General features: G+C 42.0%; 1 long non-coding RNA gene across 5 annotated transcripts; it reads left to right on the top strand.

Annotated features, from left to right (window-relative positions):
• The first annotated feature begins 1469 nt into the window (after positions 1–1469).
• On the top strand, positions 1470–5630 carry LOC120962952 (uncharacterized). 5 transcript variants are annotated; one of them, XR_005754304.3, is made up of 3 exons: positions 1470–1630; positions 1718–1909; positions 2098–5630. It is a non-coding gene; the product is annotated as an uncharacterized lncRNA (long non-coding RNA). The 5 variants fall into 5 exon arrangements; XR_005754305.3 differs by having other exon boundaries at positions 1707–1909; positions 3785–4884; XR_005754302.3 differs by having other exon boundaries at positions 1707–1909; positions 2098–4884.
• Positions 5631–19678: the final 14048 nt, after the last annotated feature.

Raw genomic sequence — 19678 nt, 5'->3', positions numbered from 1 at the left:
GAAAACAGAGGACTGAGGCTCTCCATTGCAGTTGTATTTGATGAAGCATTATCCAAAGTTACTGCAAATATCTTGTCGGTCAGACCAAATTCTGACACAACATTAAGTACAACTTGAGCTATGTTTTCACCAGTATGTGCTTCGTCAATTAATTCGAATCCTATAATTCTTTTCTGTAGTTCCCATTTTTTGTTAACATAATGAGCGACCACACTAATGTAGTCTTGCTTTGCCCGACCACTCCAGATATCAGATGTTAAAGAGACTGAAAAAGTGCATGTAGTAAAATCATCTTTTATTGTCTGAAGACTAGTTTTGCATAATTTTTTCATATCCCTAGATGTAGTTTGTCTAGAAACTGATTTGAAACTATGAGTATGCACACTTGGAATGTATTCGACAAAACCTTCAGACTCACCGAAACCTAATGGTAAATCATTAGAAGCAATTAAACGACAAATTCCTTCTCTATGAAGAGCAGGATCATAGGTGAAATTGCGTACCGTACCGTCGGGGTTGAACTTGAGCGTGGCCTGTGTCCCCGCAGACTGCTTGTCCGCCTTCTGGTGCATGAGGTTGTGCCTGAGGAGGTGGCCAGTTCCTCCTTCCCCCCCCCCCCCCCCTTGGAAAGCAAGTGGCCGCACCTCTTGCACCGAGCTTTCAGCACGTTGACACCGTCCTCCACGACTATTTCTTCAACGAAATACTCCCAGCACGACGAGGTTTTGAGTCGAACCCTCTTTGTGCCGATGGAGGTGGAGGTACTGGACTGGGAAGTGGAATGGCTGCCGGTATACTCATCGGAAGAAGGATATGTGTGGGTTGTGGCTGTGGGATCGATCCACTCGGGGATGTCAACATCTAAGTCACTAGTATTGAAGTTGAACCGGTTGGGATCACTACCCATGGGATCATCCATGTGTTGAGTGTGAGAAATAAGAGGAAGAGGAGGTTTGAGTGTGAGGAATGAGAGGGGTGGGCAGCCCTTTTTATAGCAAAAAGCTGACATTTTTTAGACCAAATTTGCCCTCCAATGTTCAAATATTCAAATTTGCAACAAAATATACCTAAACAACCTCAAATATGGCCAAACCCCACCCAAACCCCCCCTAAATCCCACTAAACCTCCTAAACCCCCGCTGCCCCGCTCCCCCAGCCCCCCGCTCCCTCGATCGAAGCGTCCAACGGATCCCTCCCTCGCTCACGTGCTCCCGTGCCGTGCCGGGCTGGGTCGTGCCCGTGCCGGCCTGTTACTGGGCGTGCCGTGCCGGGCTGGCACGCGTGCCAGGCATAGCAGCCCAGGCACGGCCCAAGCAGGGCCGCGTGCCAGGCACGGCCCACATAGCCTCGTGCCGTGCCGGCCCGTGACGGGCCAGGCACACGGGCTATCGTGCCGGCCCGCCAGAACCGGCCCGTTTGGCCAGGTATACGGTGATGGTGCCGGAGGGACGACCCGGAGACAAGGGCTACTCACCTCTCGTACGTGGAGTACTCCCCCCTTTCCCTCTTCATGGGGTAGCGATCAGGAGGCGAATTGGGCAGTGCGGCGATATATACAGTGCGAGCTCGGCGACGGCAACAACCTTCTCCGGCGTCCCTGTCCGCCGTCGGAGGTCTTCTCACCGTTAAGGTACCCTCCTCTTATTCCTTCCCCTTTCCTCCATGAATTTCTGAATTTTTAGGGTTAGGGTTCTTGTTTTTTTGAGGATGGACAAAGAAAGAGGAAGTAGACCAAGAAAGGAGATGAAAGAAAAGAGGGGAGCTTGCGTGTTTGAGGGGGTGATGGGGTAGACCTTCGCTCGATTGTGGGATCATTTGAAGGAGGTGGAAATCATGCAGGAGGAGAAGGAGAGGAGAAGCTCAACGATGAGGAGGAACAACATTAGTATCTTCCTCGCTCCAGCCAAAGGTGATAGCCCTGTTTCCTATTTTCCTCTCTGTTTTGGATGAATTGTTCCTTCTTTCTTCCCTGGAGCTCCACTAGTACAAAAAACAAAGAGCCATGGCCAACCGTTTTCACTTAGATTGGAGTTGGGATGCTGCTTCTATATTTAGGATGGTCATCCCATTAATTATGTTGAATCTGCTTTGTTGTAGAAGAAGGCACAAAAGGAAACCATAAAGGGTAAAACACAAGAAAATTTGAAAGAACAAGACGAATGCTGCGAGCAACAAAGAAATCACTCCCCAATAAGAAGTACTCTCTCCGTCCCGAAATGTAAGACGTTTTTTGATACTATGATAGTGTCAAAAAGCGTCTTACATTTTGGGACGGAGGGAGTACAAATCATTCAAGCCCAAGTTAGTTTTATCTTAATGCACAATCTCACTAACTCCCTATACTGTTTTGTTAGGTTTCCAGTCCGCCAAACACTGTCATCGGGGCTGATCTTACCTCTGAATAGATTGAAATTTAAACTTTTTGATTCAAGAATCTTGCTAAAGGACATAAATGTGTCTTTTCTTAAACGTTGACTTGTCCTGAACACTACAGTGAGGCTGCAGAACTCTCTAGTGAGACATGGTAGCAACTAGCGAATGGCAAGATGCAGAATATGGTTTTCCTTATCCAATTCATAGAAGCACTAACCTTCTGTGAAAGCACGACATAAACCTGTAGTACACTAAACTTTCTCAGGTTTGCTTCTCACATTTTTACACCGAGCTTAAGGCGAATGATAAATGGTTAAGCACCTATTTATTTCTAGTTTTGATCTGTTGATACACACTAAACAGAAGGATATAGCTGGATGTGCTCCTATTTTACGTCGATGTAAACAAGCGATGCAATCGATGTCGCATGCAAGTTTGGAATATGTATTTCTTGTACATGCTCCTATTTTTTGTTGGGCCCATATCTCTTACCTTGTCTCTCAGAATTCGTACATTAGCTCGTGAACGTGGCTGAATCCATACGGTATGCTAGAGTTTTGTATGTGGCTGGTTGGAAACATTAGTTGGTATACACGGACCATCTCCTAGCTTGTCAATATTCATGCAAGCTGAGTTGGATTTATTTTAGTTACCATGAGGTGGACCCTGACCCTCATCTAGCCTGTCAAACTTTGCTGATTTTTTTAACCCGCCCTTAGTCCAGGAAAAAATCTTCTATAACAATAATTTTTCATTTTTCATTCAGGTTGTTTGTTTTCTGTAGCATAAATCATATTGGAATGTACTTTTTTTGGCAAGTAATCATGCAATTCTAGCTAGACTCCATCAATTTAATTTATTCCTTCCCCATGGTACTGTAAAGAAGATCCACACAATCATTTTTGCTTTCGAATCTTATATACTGGAAGACGTTGACTTTGTTCACATTTAACCTATTTTCCTATCTTACAGAGCAATCCATTCAAATATTGTTAATTTCTTCTTCCTCGTAATTTTTTACCACTATACCACTAGAATAGAGATGTGAGTTTATTTAGTTCCATACTTCCATTTGATATTGATTCATCTATTTGCTTGGCGGTTTTGGCATTTTGCCTTACAATTATGTGTGCCTGGTCAATTATGTGTTTCATTTTAATGACTCTTTGGTGCCAGACAATGTCTAGTTCAATATGATGACTTCCAGTGTTGTACCTCACACAACTTGATAAAAGACACGGTTTAGTGTGCATTGAAACAGTGATTACAGAGTTTGGCCTGTTTATCTTATTTCTCTCTATATTTTTGATTCATACCGTGGAGGCAGCGTGTTATGGATTCATGTGATTCCGATAAATTTTGTACATCCAAAATCCCTCTATGATATCTTTGATTTTGACATTGTTTCCAGTTTAGGATACCGAAGCCTGCTAATCCTTTTAAGGGCCTGTTCGGAAGCGCTCCGGCTCCGCGCTTCTCCGAAAGCGGGCGGGGAGCTGGCCGAATGCCGGATGCTTCAAGAAGCCTGCTCCGCGGAGCAATTCCGGACGCAGTGCAATTTTCTGGAGCTACTCCAGCCCAGCTTCACGAAAACCAGGAGCAGAAGTTGCTCTTTATTATATCCCAATGCCCTTCCGAAGTGGCATGTGTAACGATTCGATATGAGCGGAGCGAACCAGCGTCCTCGCAGGGTGATCTGACTGTGGGGTCCTCTCCTCTCTGGCCCATGTTGACGGAGCAGAATCTGCCGCTGCTGCCGAACGCTTATCACCTCCCGTGAGAAGCTGGCTGGCTGAGAAGCTGGCCACTTGGGAAGCGAGAGAGCTTCCGAACGGGCCCTAAGTGTTATATGTGCTTCTTTGTTGGTGGTATTTTGTTCGTATACTTCTAAGAACTGAAAATATTCTGTTTTTCAGGTATCTGTTCAAACGGATGACGGTTAATGTATGAGGGATAGAGAATTACAGAGCAATGTCTTCGTCTTTAATAACCAGAATAAATATTCATGTTTTGGTTAGAAGAAAAGTGAACCTAAAGGGTACAGTACTATTAATAGGATACTATGTTGGTTACAGGCTTACAGCCCATGGATAATAATGTTCCAGTCGCTGGAGAGATTGCTAAATAGATAAGTTGATGTAAAATTTCTGGTCACCTGCAAATTAAGCTGCTTGAAGATCAAGTTCGACAGTAATCAGCTTTCAAGTTAGGTAGTATTCCTTTTTAGAATGTGTAATTATATGCCTAATATTGTTGATCAATTTATTATTTGCAACTTCTATAGGAAAAAAGTTTCCCCTTGTAGAACAATTATGTATCTCGGGGACATGAGTGTTTTGGTAGCATTCAGATAGTCATTGGTAGTGTAGCTATGATACAGTTGAATAAGTGTTACGGATGATAGACCTTCCTATTGATGTCGTCAAGTGGTATCTCTACGATATTGGAATTTTGTAAAGCATCGAGTTGTATTAGTAGGATTGAACAGGAAATATTATTCTGCTTGCATGAGTGTTTTGTCACCTCACAGTACATTGAGAAGGCCAGTGAAGAAACTTCTAAGAGTACAAAATACGCACCTATAAAAAGTACAAAACATACAGCAGTTGAATGTGTATTACGGAGGTATCTATTGTTGTCGTCAAGTGCTTAGGGAATCGTCGGTGTTGTTGTTCATTGTTAACACATTCTTTGAATTTTTCAGAGCTATCTATTGAAATATGATTACTTTCTTTGTCCTTGGGAACTTTTTACAACTGCCATAGATAATCGTCTATTTATTTCGGTCTAATATTTATTTATTTTTCTTCTAATATTTATGTAGTTCCTTGTAACATGTGGCTGATGGATTATGAAGATTACCTTTCAAACTAATGCTTCTCTTCTCAGCTTACATTTTTTCATGCATCTCCCATAAAGAAACACGACAGAGAAGTCACGAGGAGCTGCAATATATGTGTACATGTAACTATTGTCCAGGCCCTGGAACCTTTTCAATAACCTTTGCTGAAACTGTAGGGTCATCCAGACGTGGATGTTGTAAAGGCTAACTGGAAATACAGCAAAAACTGTATAGTCATCCGATGTGGTTTTGTAACCTCTAATTCGAAATCCAGTGTCCGCAGTTTGTCATGGTTGAACCACTGCCCATCTCGAGAAGGACGAGAGGAACTTAGTTTTCTCTATAGATTGAATCTGTACGTGCTACTTTGTCAAGCAATGAATCAAATTTATTGTCTCTGTAATTTTTATGTAAACTCGGATCATCTTTGTTCATTGTTACACCGATGTAGTCATGTCATTTTTATGTCTTGGCAACAACGCTCAGGAAATTTTTTGTGTGGTCTACAGCTAATGAGTAGAACACACAATGTGGTCCGGTAGACAACTTGTTGTGTAGAACACCGGAGGAAACTGCAGAGCATGAATCCAAGACCAAGAAAGCAACATATTGTTTCTGAGATACACTGAACAAGACACTTTGCTACCAGGATAACACGATGGTGAAATCTGTCTTCCCGTTACAAATTTCAGTTCTATCCAGATCTTGTTAGACTGAATAACCAAAGTCCAACTGAATGCCATGGTCCATCCATGGCATTAGGATTTAGAATTCTTCTATCTTCTTCTGGCATTGGCACGGCTTTAGTCAAGCTTCTGATTGCACGCAAGCATCGACAGATGGAGCAGCTGCACATGGTTGTGGTTGTGCTCTGTCAGTGTACAAAAGTAGGGGTCCCTTTTTATCCCTTTACTTGTGCGCGGGCAGTCGCTGCCCCACGCCCCTGGCCACGCTTGGCGGGGCAGAGGAAGCAAAGGCACAAGACGACCAGAGCAACGCCAAGCCAGAAACACAAAGAGCACAAGGGCGAGGTGGACTCCCCCGGCAAGGCCCTTGCCGGGGCGGCCTCCACAGCACCGGCAAGAACCTTGCCGGAGCAACTTGCCCAACGCCAGCAGGGCCGCCACCCTTGAGCCTGAGAGTTCCGACGCCCTCAACCACATTGGAACCAAAGCTCGGGAGGCGCCTCCATGATGGCATGTAGATCTTTGTGAAGACAAAAAGATGCAAGACTAGATGAGAATCAGAAGACGGAGATCCTCGGCGAGATCCTTGCCGAGGATACCCACGAGACCCCCCGGCAAGACCCTTGCCGGGGACGCCCACGACGCCGCGGCAAGACCCTTGCCGAAGACATCCGCGGGGCCGCAGCCAGGCCCACACCAGCCAAGACTCCACCACCGTTTCCATGCAGCTGCCAGCCCACCAACTAGGCAAGCACCTGCGTGGTGACGTGCGGCCTTTAGGCCAACTCAGCAAGCACCTGCGTGGTGGCATGCAGATCTTCATGAAGACTCTGCCACCGTGCCAACTCAGCAGCCAGCCAGCGTGGCACTACACCCCTCATCAGCTCGGACGCGCGTCGAAGCCAGGCGAGGCGGCGACAGCTGGGACGAGCTTCCTTGCCGTCCCCCATAAAGCAAGAAGGGCACGTCGGCAGCGCATTAAATGCGTTTGTCCTACGGTACCAGGAGATAGACTCGACTACTGTATAACTTTCCACCTCCTGTGTGCCACTGTGGCAGCCCCTTTTGACTATAAAAGGAGGCCCGCGGCGTACTGAGGAAGAATTTGGACTTTTTGGACCCTGCACGCCTTGTAGCTAGTCCAAGAACACCAGATAAACATAAACTAGCAGGAGTAGGGCATTACGCATCACTTGCGGCCCGAACCTGGATAATCCCCCTGCGTTGATCTCTCAATCCCGCTCTTTCCACAGCCCCGCGCCCGCCAACCGTAGCAAAAGGGATTCCTCGTGATCCCGTACGTGTCGTTTCCCCCCGACATGCTCGTTCTCGTAAGCGGCACGAGCATCCCGCCATTGCCGCTACACCACTCCACATGCTTCCTTCCTGGTGCTGCTAAATCCGTGCCCCCCCCCCCCCCCCCCCCCTCTGCAATTTATTAGTCCGTACTAAATTACTTAATTCACTTGCCACCTACAAAGCAAAGATGCAGATCTCACCAGCTAAATGACATGTATAAAAGACATATATCTGAAGTTGCATGCGGAGGAGAAGGAAATTTTGATCTGTATTATTCATGCCCTTCGTATCAAGAGAATACAGTTGGGAAATATGCAAAATTGTAATTCTCACAGAGAAAATTGATAGATATCAACAAGCAAGATTTGTTAACATGCAAAACTGACAGAAGCTCATTATTTCTCTGCATAAAATTTTTGTCAGAGTGAACATCTGAAGTCAGCATTTTAGGAACACATTGGTCAAGAGTTGCCTATCATGTCCAGTTGCAACACTGTGACACCATGTAAAACTAAAGAATTTTCTTTTCGAGATTAGAGTTTGAGGGTCTGGTTCTATTTGGACCTTGCATGTGTCCGAGCCTGTAGAAATTGTTGCGTCAAATAATTGTAATGCTTTCCTGTATCAATAAAGCTTCAACTTTACCTAGAAAATATCGATCTGGTTCTTAATTAAACCAAGAGAACTCAAAATCTGATTAGCACACAAAATTGAAACGCAGCAAGAACAAGGTCATTGTATGAACTAAGAATCACTTAAGCCTTCAGACATTATATGAGAACTTCTAAAAAACAACACAAAAAACCAGTTGAATGTTCAGCGGCGCTCCCACAACAAAATGAGCTACTGATACCTTTGTCACTAATTTCAAAAAGATACATGCATCGACGTGTTCTAATCTTATAAGACCTTAACATAAGCATTTTTATTTCACATAACATGGTCACCTCGTTCTGCTCTCATTACAACAGGGACAAGTGATTCTTGAAGAGTACACAAATTAGCACCACTGCTTATATAACAACTCACGACCAAAAAAATTTGATGCACTCTGAATACACAAACAAGCTTGAGTTTATCAAAAGTAGGTACGAATGTCACTAGGGGGGTGGAGGCAGCCACGTTTGAAGGAGCCAGCCACAACTTACAATTAAGTAGGAGGTCGATCGTGACCAACTTGAAGAGGAGGCCGATGATAACTGGAACATGACTACTCAACAGCGCCGGTGAAATCTCTGGATCCAGATTCAATCAGGGAGGTGAGGCTAGGAGACAATACAATAGTGGAGCTCGTGGAGAGCGTCGACGCCGCGGAGTGCGGTCCTGGCGCTGAGGTCGCTGTAAGACTTGGCGCCGCTGCTTCCGTTAGACTGTATCCCGCGGTGGGACCACCTCCTCCCCTTCTGCCCATACACCGGAGCCGGCACGCCGGCGTAGGGATAGACTAACCTGCTCCGCTGGCATCCGAAGAAGAACCGCTATGGCTGCACGAGGAACGGGGCCAGGTAGTGGAGGTGACCTGGTAGAGATGGTGTGGAGAACGTAGAGTCCTCCCACGGTCCATGGGGTGTTTTTGCGTGAGGTAAAATTACCTCGCAAGGCTGAGGCTTTTTGGTACGGGGCCACCTGTGTGTGAGGTAAATTTACGTCTAAACCTTTGTTTGTTGCGTTTTTTTTGTAGCTTCAGAACGTGGACCGGTTCCATTTTCCAGGGTGTAATTTTACCTCCTTCTTACGTTCCTTGGGGATAGCTGGGTGAGGAATAACAATTCTTCACCCTGGGTGACGAATAGCGCGAACCTATATATATATATATATATATATATATATATATATATATATATATATATATATATATATATGAACAATTTGTGAACAGACTGAGTTGAGTTTAGCATAGAGGGGGAACGGTTCCGATCACATTCACTTAGGGGGAAAAACCAACTTGAAGAATTAGCAATAAGTGAATGATGTTGAGGAGATAGAAAAACTTTATATATATATATATACACACACACACACATTGTGCCTGGGCACCTTGCCTAGAAACCGTTGGATCACACCAAGATGTGTGCATGTGTAATTAGTATTAGCATTAATTCATAAATGCATTAGATTTTTATTAGGAAAGAATTATTGATAATAATTGCTTGACATGGACACTTAATACCCACCCAAATTAAGGCATGCATGTCTCATACATTAGGTAGCTGGGTATTTTTTTTTGTGTATAATGGAGGTCGTATTTTTTTATGTGCTCTCCTTTATTTTTCCCCGAGTATCTAATACCTTAAATAAATCACTAGATATATACATACATAACAAAAAATATCTTAGGTATGTTTTTGTACTCGAAATATGTTGGGTATATATTAGATACCCATACGTCACGTAGTCAGGCATATACGTAGCCATATTTTACTTTAGGTACACACGTCGACTGGTTATGTAGAATATTTTCCAAGCTTTTTCCGCACAGCCTGTGCAGACACCTTGAGTATTTCCACTTGAAGTATATTATTTGATGTATAATATTTTCCTACATTTTTTTACATAAACGGGTATATACATCGACCAGGTATGTACAATATTTTCCTACCATTTTTCATATAGCCGGTTATATATGTTGACCGGGTGTTACAATATGTTCGTCAGTAGGTATTGTATAACCATATTGGATAGTTAGGAAACAAAAATAAAATGCAGTTAGTCAACAAATAAATTATTTTGTATATACATACCCGCGTACATACATACTTTCGTTAGTAAGTATGATACCCATTTTAGATAATTAGGAAACAAAAAATGTAATAGTTCAAAAAAATAAATTATTGAATATATACATACATGCGTATGTATATAATTTCGTTGGTAGGTATTAGATACCCGTATTAAATAGTTAGGTAACAAAAATACGTATATTATATACCTGCAACAATTCGAACAAAATCAACATTAATACGTTTTATTGTATGGCAAGTCTTGCATGTCTAATAGTTAGACCCAAAAATAAAACGTAAACATGAAAAGTCTTGCATGAAGAATAGTTAGGAAGCAAATTAAATATATCATAGTTTCCAAAACTATCAAGGTGCCCAGGCACCTAGGTGCCCCATCTATTTTGCCTATATATATGATTATTATGTCTTTGTCACCTGGGGGCATTGTCACCCTCCTAGCTTCCGTCTGATCTCGCTTTGAGATCCGTGTAGCATCTTCTAGGTCTGCCATTGACTAGTCTTCCGGTTGTCTATTTACACTGAGACGAGTTCATTAGCACTAGGTAGTACCAAGATTGAATGTTGATATTATATATACACGCATGGATCTATTTTCAGGAAATCTGTTTTGAGTTCATGGAGAACTCCATTTAGGTAATATAAGTTCTAATCACCAACCAACTTTTTTACTATTGTAGAAAGTTAGTAAGTTATAATAATTTTATACTATTAGGGAATCTTTTTGGTTAAGTATCGATGATTTGACATTATGATGCCCCAAGTTTGACACATACTCTTCTGGGATCGTATTTGTGTGATTGCTAGCATGCTCATCAACTGAATCCCGATGGAGGAATGACGTTAGCACAGTGTTTGCATAGATCAGAGGCATGCATTGAACGGAGATTACATGGGGTGGCACTATATATATATATATATATATATATATATATATATATATATATATATATATATATATATATATATATATTAGTGTGGATTTTTAACACCCGGTGACTATGCCACCCCTGTGGGTGATAGTGCCACCCCATGTAATCTCCGTTCAATGCATGCCTGTCTATATATAGACACACACACATGGGGTAACAGTAGGGATTAGAATACTATAGACACACACATGGGGTAACAGTAGGGATTAGAATACTATTCTAATAACTTCCTGTCTATATATGGCCGTGTCTATATAGGGCCGAGGAGGTGTTCCCGAACTCCAGAAAACCCAAAGCAGGCCACAAAGCCCACAAACACGAGGCTTCTTCCTCAATTGCGACGTGCGGCTGCCTGCCCGACATGTATGCACCACCGCTCGCGGACCCCTGCACGCAACCATCCGGTCCCTGCGCGACGCTGCACCCGACCACCTACGTGCCGCCGCCCAGCTCCCTGCGCGTCGCCGCCCCGACAACCTATGGGTCGCCGCCCTCGGACCCCTGCGCGATGCCATACCTGACCACCTACACGCCACCGCCCAGCTCCCTGTGCGCCGCCGCCGCTCGGTTCCCGCGCGTGCCACCGCCAGGTTCAATAGCACGCGGACGGCTATGGCCAATCTTTCGTGCTCTTCCCCAATATCTTTGCTCCGTTCGTCAACAGAAGTTAGCCGCGACGAGCGACCTTCCCTGCCAACTGTCTCCGATCTTCAGTGCCAACACTCTCCTAACTGCGCCTCGTCGCCAACTCCGGCAGTGGACCTCCCCTCTGCATCGTGCACCACCACCTCGTGACCAGCTCGCACCGCCTCCAGACGGCCTGCTGCAATCGCACATCTTCGGCCATCGTCTTTCCCCCTTTGTTGTGCAGACATTTTTCCTCATGAACGGCGACCACCCTGCCACATGCATGACCAAAGGTGACCTTCTCCACTCCAGCGTAGTGACCTTCTTCCTCCCGCAGCTCATGCGAGTAGCGGATTGTTTGAAGCTGCTCGAGCCATGCTCTTTCCATTTTTGTGGATGAGTCCGCTCTAGTTGTAGAAGAAAGAAAAGAACTTGGGAAGAGAGGCCATGTGCGGTGGTTAAAGGGTAAGATAAGAATGGAGGCCTCTATTGGTTCATACAAATATTGTAGGAATTGCAAAGGATAGGAACTTTATAGGAAAAATTCCTTTGAAGCCCTTTGGTTTATAGGAATGGATTCCTATTCCTATGTAGGATAGGAATCAATCCTTCCCATTTCGAAGGAAAAAACATTAGTCTAGACTCTTTTTTTCCTATCCTATGCATCGAATGACATCTCTTTCTCTATAGGATTTGAGATCATGTCATCTCACTTCCTATGATTTTTCTATTCCTATATTATTCCTATCCCATGAACCAAAGGAGGCCGGAACCTTTTTTAGACAGAGATAAGACCAAACTTGTGGTTGAAAAAATTCACTACTTTTAAGACATGTGTGCGTGCGTGTAGGCTTGTTGGACGTGTGTTGGCTTAAGCATCAGGCTTGCTCTCAACACCATATATCTCCCTCTTTCTAGTTTACTTTATAATAACTTGTTTTTCTAGGAATCATGAAACTTGTTAAGTAGTATGGTGTGCGGTGGCTTCACAAAATGCCCCAAAAAGTTAATTGTGACCACTCTAGGCTTATTTGTGTGTGTGCTCTACTGCTCATGTGCTTGCGTGTCGTCCGCCTACGGACCAAGGGGTATAAAAACGCAATAGTATGTTTAAATAGATTCATTTCTTCTATGTTGAAAAAATGTAGAAGCTTGATGGAACCCGAAAAAATATTATGGTAAGAAGCTAAATAAAATCATGGAATTCAAAAAAAGTAAAAACTATGGAGCGTCATTGAAAAGACCTAAGAATATCAAACTAAAAATGGAGCGGTCACAAAATGTTTAGAAAACGGATTTTCCCTGTTTCTAAGAAAAGTAGAAGTTCAGATATAAATAACAGAGTGGTTCAGTCTTAATTACGGAACTAGAGTTTCCACGTTACTAAATAAAAACCAAGAAGTTCGAACTAGAGTTTCCACATATTTTTTTAAAGACTAAGAAGTTCAAATGAAAATAACAGAGAATTCCGAGGTATATTAAAAACTCAGATTTTTCTTGTTACTAAAGAATAAAACTAGAAGATTTCTAGTTTAAAATAAAGGAACAACTAAAAAAGTTTAAAAGATTTTTCGTTGAAACTGAAACAACGAAGTGATTCGATATTTCTTTAAAATTCTTGGATTTTACTGTTTTTAAAGAATCAACCATGAAGTTAAAAATTGAAATATATAGTGAAACTCTAGGCTTATTAAAAATTTAGAAAAATCTTTAATCAAAAATAAAAAGTGTGAAGTCCAAATTAATATAACAGAGAAGTTCAAAGTATATTAAACCCTAGGATTTACAAGTTAAAGAAAACAAATAGCATTTTTGGCGTTTTAAAAAAATCAAGAAGTTCAAATTAAAATACCAGAGTAGCTCGATGCATACAAAAAAGTAAGATTCTTCTCGTTTCTATAAAAAAAATATACAATTTAATTCAAAAAGGTTTTTCGATGTTTTCTTAGAATTTTTTTTCTTCTATAAAAATAGAAATAAGAATTTCAAATTAAAATAACAGAGAAGTACGAAGTTTATAAAAAACTCAGATTCACATGTTAAAAAATGATACCATTTTTGGCATTTTAAAAACTACTCATAAATGGCAACGAATTTGAAAATTTTCTCTAGATGAAAAATTGCTTCAAAAAACATAAGCTTTCCCACGGTATATCATACACGTTATTCACATAATATGTTTTGTGTATATCGTTCAAAACAAGTTTTAGCGTGTTCAAAAAGATGCTTGTAACACATCATGATTTTGTATAAGTACGCTTTTCAATAGTTTTCTATTGGTATCATTTGCTCAAATTCGATGAGTACTGTAGGAGTTAGGGAGCAAAAAAAATAGAGATCGGTTCAATTGAAAACAACCAGAAGTCCACGTACTGGATGGTTTGAGTTTTCAAAGGAATAAAAATGCAAAGCATAAAAGGTTTGTTGTAGAAGTTCAGGTTCTCAGCAAGGGAAAGTTCAAAACTTCTTGTGAGAGAAGTTCATCGTGTATTTACAAGTTAAAGATACTCACAAACAGTTGTTTTTTGTATTTTAAAAAACACCTCTCAATCCATTACAAATCTGAAACTAAAATGCTCTACATGAAAAGAGTTCCTCATATTCAACAAATTTTCAAGGGCATATAGCATCCTTATTCTAAAATAAACAGTTAAAATAAAATTGGTGTATGTTGTTCGAAAAGAAAAGTTTAACCGTATAAAAAAGTCACGTCTATTCAATAGGTTTCTAATAGTATATCATTTGTGCAACTCCGACAAAGAGGGTGAGGAATTACGACCAAAAATATGTGACACAAGTTCAAAGTGAAAACAGCGAGCAGTTCAACTGCTACATGGGATATGTTTCAAATGAGAATAAAAGAAAAAAAAAGCCTAAAAGGTTTATTGGACGAAGTTCACGTGCTCCTCCGTGAACGATTCAAATTCAAGTGCGAGACGTCCGTCGTACATTTACATATTCGAAAAACGCAAAAAAAGCAATGTTGTTTTTGTCATTTTAAAACTACTCGCAAACGACAACCAATTTGTAACATCTGTCTACAAGAAAAAGTTGCTCCTATTTATAAGCTTTCCAACGGTATAAACATTCCGATAAACGGTTTCAAAGTTTCATGTATACCGTTAAAACCACATTTTTACGTATTGAAAAAAATCTCTTAAACCGGAACGAAAATGAAAAAAATGATCAGCACGTGGAAGTTGCATGTTTTCAATAGCTTTCCATCGGTATATCATTTGCTCAATGTCGGTAAGTGGTTGGAGAGTTGTTGGCAAAAATCAACACATGAAAAACAGAGTGAAATTCAAACATAAGTGCCCCAGAAGTTCAACCTCTTTATGCAGTCCAATTTCGGAGACTCTGTTTTTGCAATGAAGGCATAACGCATGATCTTGCCATTTTCAAAATTACTTAAAAACGACTAAAAATTAGAGAAAAGTTTCTACACGAAAAAGGCTGGCATTTTATATAGCTACCAGGGGTATATTATTTGCCCCATTCCGATAAAGTTTGCACAAATTATGGCCAAAATACGATTTCAGCCATTTTCGAAATTGAAGTAAAACCGTAGGGAAATGGGAGAAACATCATATACCCAAAAGTTTCGCATTTGTTTAAGCTTCCCAACACCATATCATTTGCTGCATTCCGACAAACGGTTAAAAAATTAACTCAAAAATACGAACTCGGCAAAACTTTGACCGTTTCTGAATTACGCTTACGCCGTTCCAAATTAGACAAAACTTTCTGCATGAAAAAGAAGTGTATTTTCATAAGCTTTCCAACGCCATATCATTTGCCTCAATTGGGTTATCCGTTTAGAAATGGCCTCGAAAATACAAACTCGGCTGTTCGGTTTGCGAAATTCTATGATTTTTTAAATTACTCTTTAACCATAGGGAATTAGGGAAAAATTTCTACATGTGGAATGAGCGGATTTGCAGCAGCTTTCCAACGCCATATTATTTGCCTCAATCCGATAAACGGTTTAGAAATAGGCTTGAAAATACGCTTCACATTTTTTGTATGAAGAAAAAACGGTTTTCAAAACGGCTCTTCAACCTTGTTAATTTTGCCAAAAATTTAACTTAGATCATGATACTCGTGTCCACTGCTTTCCAACGGTATATCGCAAGCCCCATTTGGGCAATGTTTGTAGAAGTTCAATTACTACTACTGGAACGGGTCGGGTAGTTATCAGAATATTATTCTCATCTCGTGATCAGAATAGTGTTTATCTATATATATATGTGTGTGTGTGTGTGTGTGTGTGTGTTGGGGAAAGCAGTATTTCAAAAAATTTACCTACGATCACGCAAGATCTATCTAGGAGATGCATAGCAACGAGCGGGGAGAGTGTGTCCACGTACCCTCGTAGACCGAAAACGAAAGTGTTTAGTAACCCGGTTGATGTAGTCAAACGTCTTTGCGATCCAACCGATCCAAGCACCGAACGTACGACACCTCCGCGTTCAGCACATGTTTAGCTCGATGACGTCCCTCGATCTCTTGATCCATTTGAGGATGAGGGAGAGTTCCGTCAGCACGACGGCGTGGCGATGGTGATGGTGAAGTTACCGGCGCAGGGCTTCGCTTAAGCACTACGACGATATGACCGAGGTGTGTAACTGTGGAGGGGGGCACCGCACACGGTTAAGAAAATTGATCTTGTGTGTTCTAGGGTGCCCCCCGCCACCGTATATAAAGGAGGGGAGGAGGAAGCTGGTCGGCCTCTGTAGGGCGCGCTAGGAGAGAGGAGTCCTACTAGGACTCCAAGTCCTAGTAGGATTCCACCTAAAGGAAGGGAGAGGGAGAAGGGAAGGAAAGGGGGGCGCCGCCCCTTCCCCTAGTCCAATTCGGACCCAAGGGGGGCGCGGACAGCCCCCTTGTGGCCCTTCTCTCTCCCCACTAAGGCCCATCATGGCCCATTAGTTCCCCCGGGGGGTTCCGATAACCCTCCGGCACTCCGATAATTATCTGGTACCTCTCGGAACTCATCCGGTGTCCGAATAATATCGTCCAATATATCATTCTTTATGTCTCGACCATTTCGAGACTCCTCGTCATGTCTGTGATCTCAGCCGGGACTCCGAACAAATTTCGGTCATCAAATCACATAACTCATAATACAAATTGTCATTGAACGTTAAGCGTGTGGACCCTACGGGTTCGAGAACTATGTAGACATGACCGAGACACATCTCCGGTCAATAACCAATAGCGGAACCTGGATGCTCATATTGGTTCCTACATATTCTACGAAGATCTTTATCGGTCAAACCGCATAACAACATATGTTGTTCCCTTTATCATCGGTATGTTACTTGCCCGAGATTCGGTCGTCGGTATCACCATACCTAGTTCAATCTCGTTGCCGGCAAGTCTCTTTACTCGTTCTGTAATGCATCATCCCGTGACTAACTCATTAGACACATTGCTTGCAAGGCTTATAGTGATGAGCATTACCGAGAGGGCCCAGAGATACCTCTCCGAAACACGGAGTGACAAATCCTAATCTCGATCTATGCCAACTCAACAAACACCATCAGAGACACCTGTAGAGCATTTTTATAATCACCCAGTTACGTTGTGACGTTTGATAGCACACAAGGTGTTCCTCCGGTATTCGGGAGTTGCATAATCTCATAGTCAGAGGAACATGTATAAGTCATGAAGAAAGCAATAGCAATAAAACTAAACGATCATTTATGCTAAGCTAAAGGATGGGTCTTGTCCATCACATTATTCTCTAATGATGTGATCCCGTTCATCAAATGACAACACATGTCTATGGTCAGGAAACTTAACCATCTTTGATTAACGAGCTAGTAAAGTAGAGGCATACTAGGGACACTCTGTTTGTCTATGTATTCACACAGGTACTAAGTTTCCGGTTAATACAATTCTAGCATGAATAATAAACATTTATCATGATATAAGGAAATATAAATAACAACTTTATTATTGCCTCTAGGGCATATTTCCTTATATATATATATAAGACAAATGTTTCCTACAAGTGGTGGTAGTTACCACCACTTGCATTTTGTATGTTGTATGTAGTATCAATCAAATTGGAGAGTATATACGCGTAGTATGTAGTATATAAGAATGATTAGGTAGTATATATACTACTTTTTGGTTAGTATGTATCGTATTTTGAGTAAATTCTTTTTCACGTGTAAATATATACGTATTTCACAAATATAATAAAAACCGTGGGCCAACTTGCAATTTTTTCATGTCACTCGCTTTGAAGTATCTTATATATAGTATATGAACATACTTTCGATGATAAAGTAGTATATATACTACCACCTGATAGTATATGGGACATGTGGGGTAACTACCCCTAGGTGGTAGGATGTATTTTCCCTATATATATATATATAAAGTTTTTCTATGTCCTCAACAGGATTCACTTATTGCTAATTCTTCAAGTTGGTTTTCCCCCTAAGTGAATGTGATCGGACCCGTTCCCCCTATATGCTAAACTCAACTCAGTCTGTTCACAAATTGTTCATATGCGTTCTATTTGAAACCCGTTCAAAGTCTTCACTGTGTCCTTGTCAGCTGAAGAATTTGCGAATGAAACATAAAAAATTTCATATCAAAATTTTTGCAGTTGTCGCTCAATCCTATCCCACTTCCCATGGTTGGATTACTATATACACACACGATCCCCACACGATCTCAACTACTCATTACTTGGGTGACACATGTCGAAAGAATAGCAAGGGTCAGGGGTATGAATGTCCAAATCATTTAGTTTTCACCTCCACTATAAATACCCCTCCCCTTTCACTGCCTTCATCTACTCCGCTCGACCTCACTTCTCCTCACTCGAGCTCTGACCTAGCGCTGCCGCTAAGCTTCATCATTGAAAGTGCAACTATCCCTGGGTGGTTTTGGTAATTCCTAACAACATATAGCTCATTGAACTAATGCTCTTTCAAGATGATCATTTCAGGAAGGTGGACCCCTCAAAATGCTAAGGACACATATTGGCTCAAGCTCAAGACTCTACATTTTCATTTTAGTGATCCAACATCACATTGAGTCCATAGGAAAAGCCAATACTATTAAAAGGGGATGAGGTGTTGCTTAATGGATTGCTTACTCAAAATGCTTAGTGATATGCTCTAAAAGCCCTCAACCACTTTCTCATATCAACATATGTCCCAAACCAAAAGTCAATCTCGGCCCCACCGATTTGATCTATCCGGCGCCACCGAGTTCATTTGACATAGCCACTGCCAGAAACCCTAGTAAGCTCGGTCTCACCGATAGGGATCTCGGTCTCACCGAGATGGGATTGCAAACTCTCTGTTTCCCTTTGTAACGTTTCGGTCTAACCGAGATGAGCGATCGGTCCCACCGAGTTTGCAATGCAAACTCTCTGTTTCCCTTTCGTAACGTTTCGGTCTCACCAAAATGAGTGATTCGGTCCCACCGAGTTTGCCTGACCAACTCTCTGTTAGCCTATTACAGAAATCGGTCTTACCGAGGTTATGTGATCGATCTCACCGAGATTACGTTATGCCCTAACCCTAATGAAATCAGTCCCACCGAGTTGACATGTCGGTTCCACCAAAAAGCCTAACATTCACATTTTGAACTGAATCGGTCTGACCAAGTTTCATGATTCGGTCCCACCGAGTTTGGTGAATTGTGTGTAACGGTTAGATTTTGTGTGGAGGCTATATATACCCCTCCACCCACTCTTCATTCGTGGAGAGAGCCATTAGAACGTGCCTACACTTCCAACATACATTTTCTGAGAGAGAACCACCTACTCATGTGTTGAGACCAAGATATTCCATTCCAACCACAATAACCTTGATCTCTAGCCTTCCCCAAGTTGCTTCCACTCAAGTCATCTTTCCACCAAATCCAAATCTGTGTGAGAGAGAGTTGAGTGTTGGGGAGACTATCATTTGAAGCACAAGAGCAAGGAGTTCATCATCAACACACCATCTATTACTTTTTGGAGAGTGGTGTCTCCTAGATTGGTTAGGTTTCACTTGGGAGACTCCGTCAAGATTGTGGAGTTGAACCAAGGAGTTTGTATGGGCAAGGAGATCACCTACTTCGTGAAGATCTACCCTAGTGAGGCAAGTCCTTCGTGGGCGATGGCCATGGTGGGATAGACAAGGTTGCTTCTTCGTGGACCCTTCGTGG

Source organism: Aegilops tauschii, chromosome 4 (assembly GCF_002575655.3).
Source record: "Aegilops tauschii subsp. strangulata cultivar AL8/78 chromosome 4, Aet v6.0, whole genome shotgun sequence".
In the NCBI taxonomy this organism is placed as follows: domain Eukaryota; kingdom Viridiplantae; phylum Streptophyta; class Magnoliopsida; order Poales; family Poaceae; genus Aegilops; species Aegilops tauschii.
This window is presented reverse-complemented; position numbering and strand designations above follow the sequence as displayed.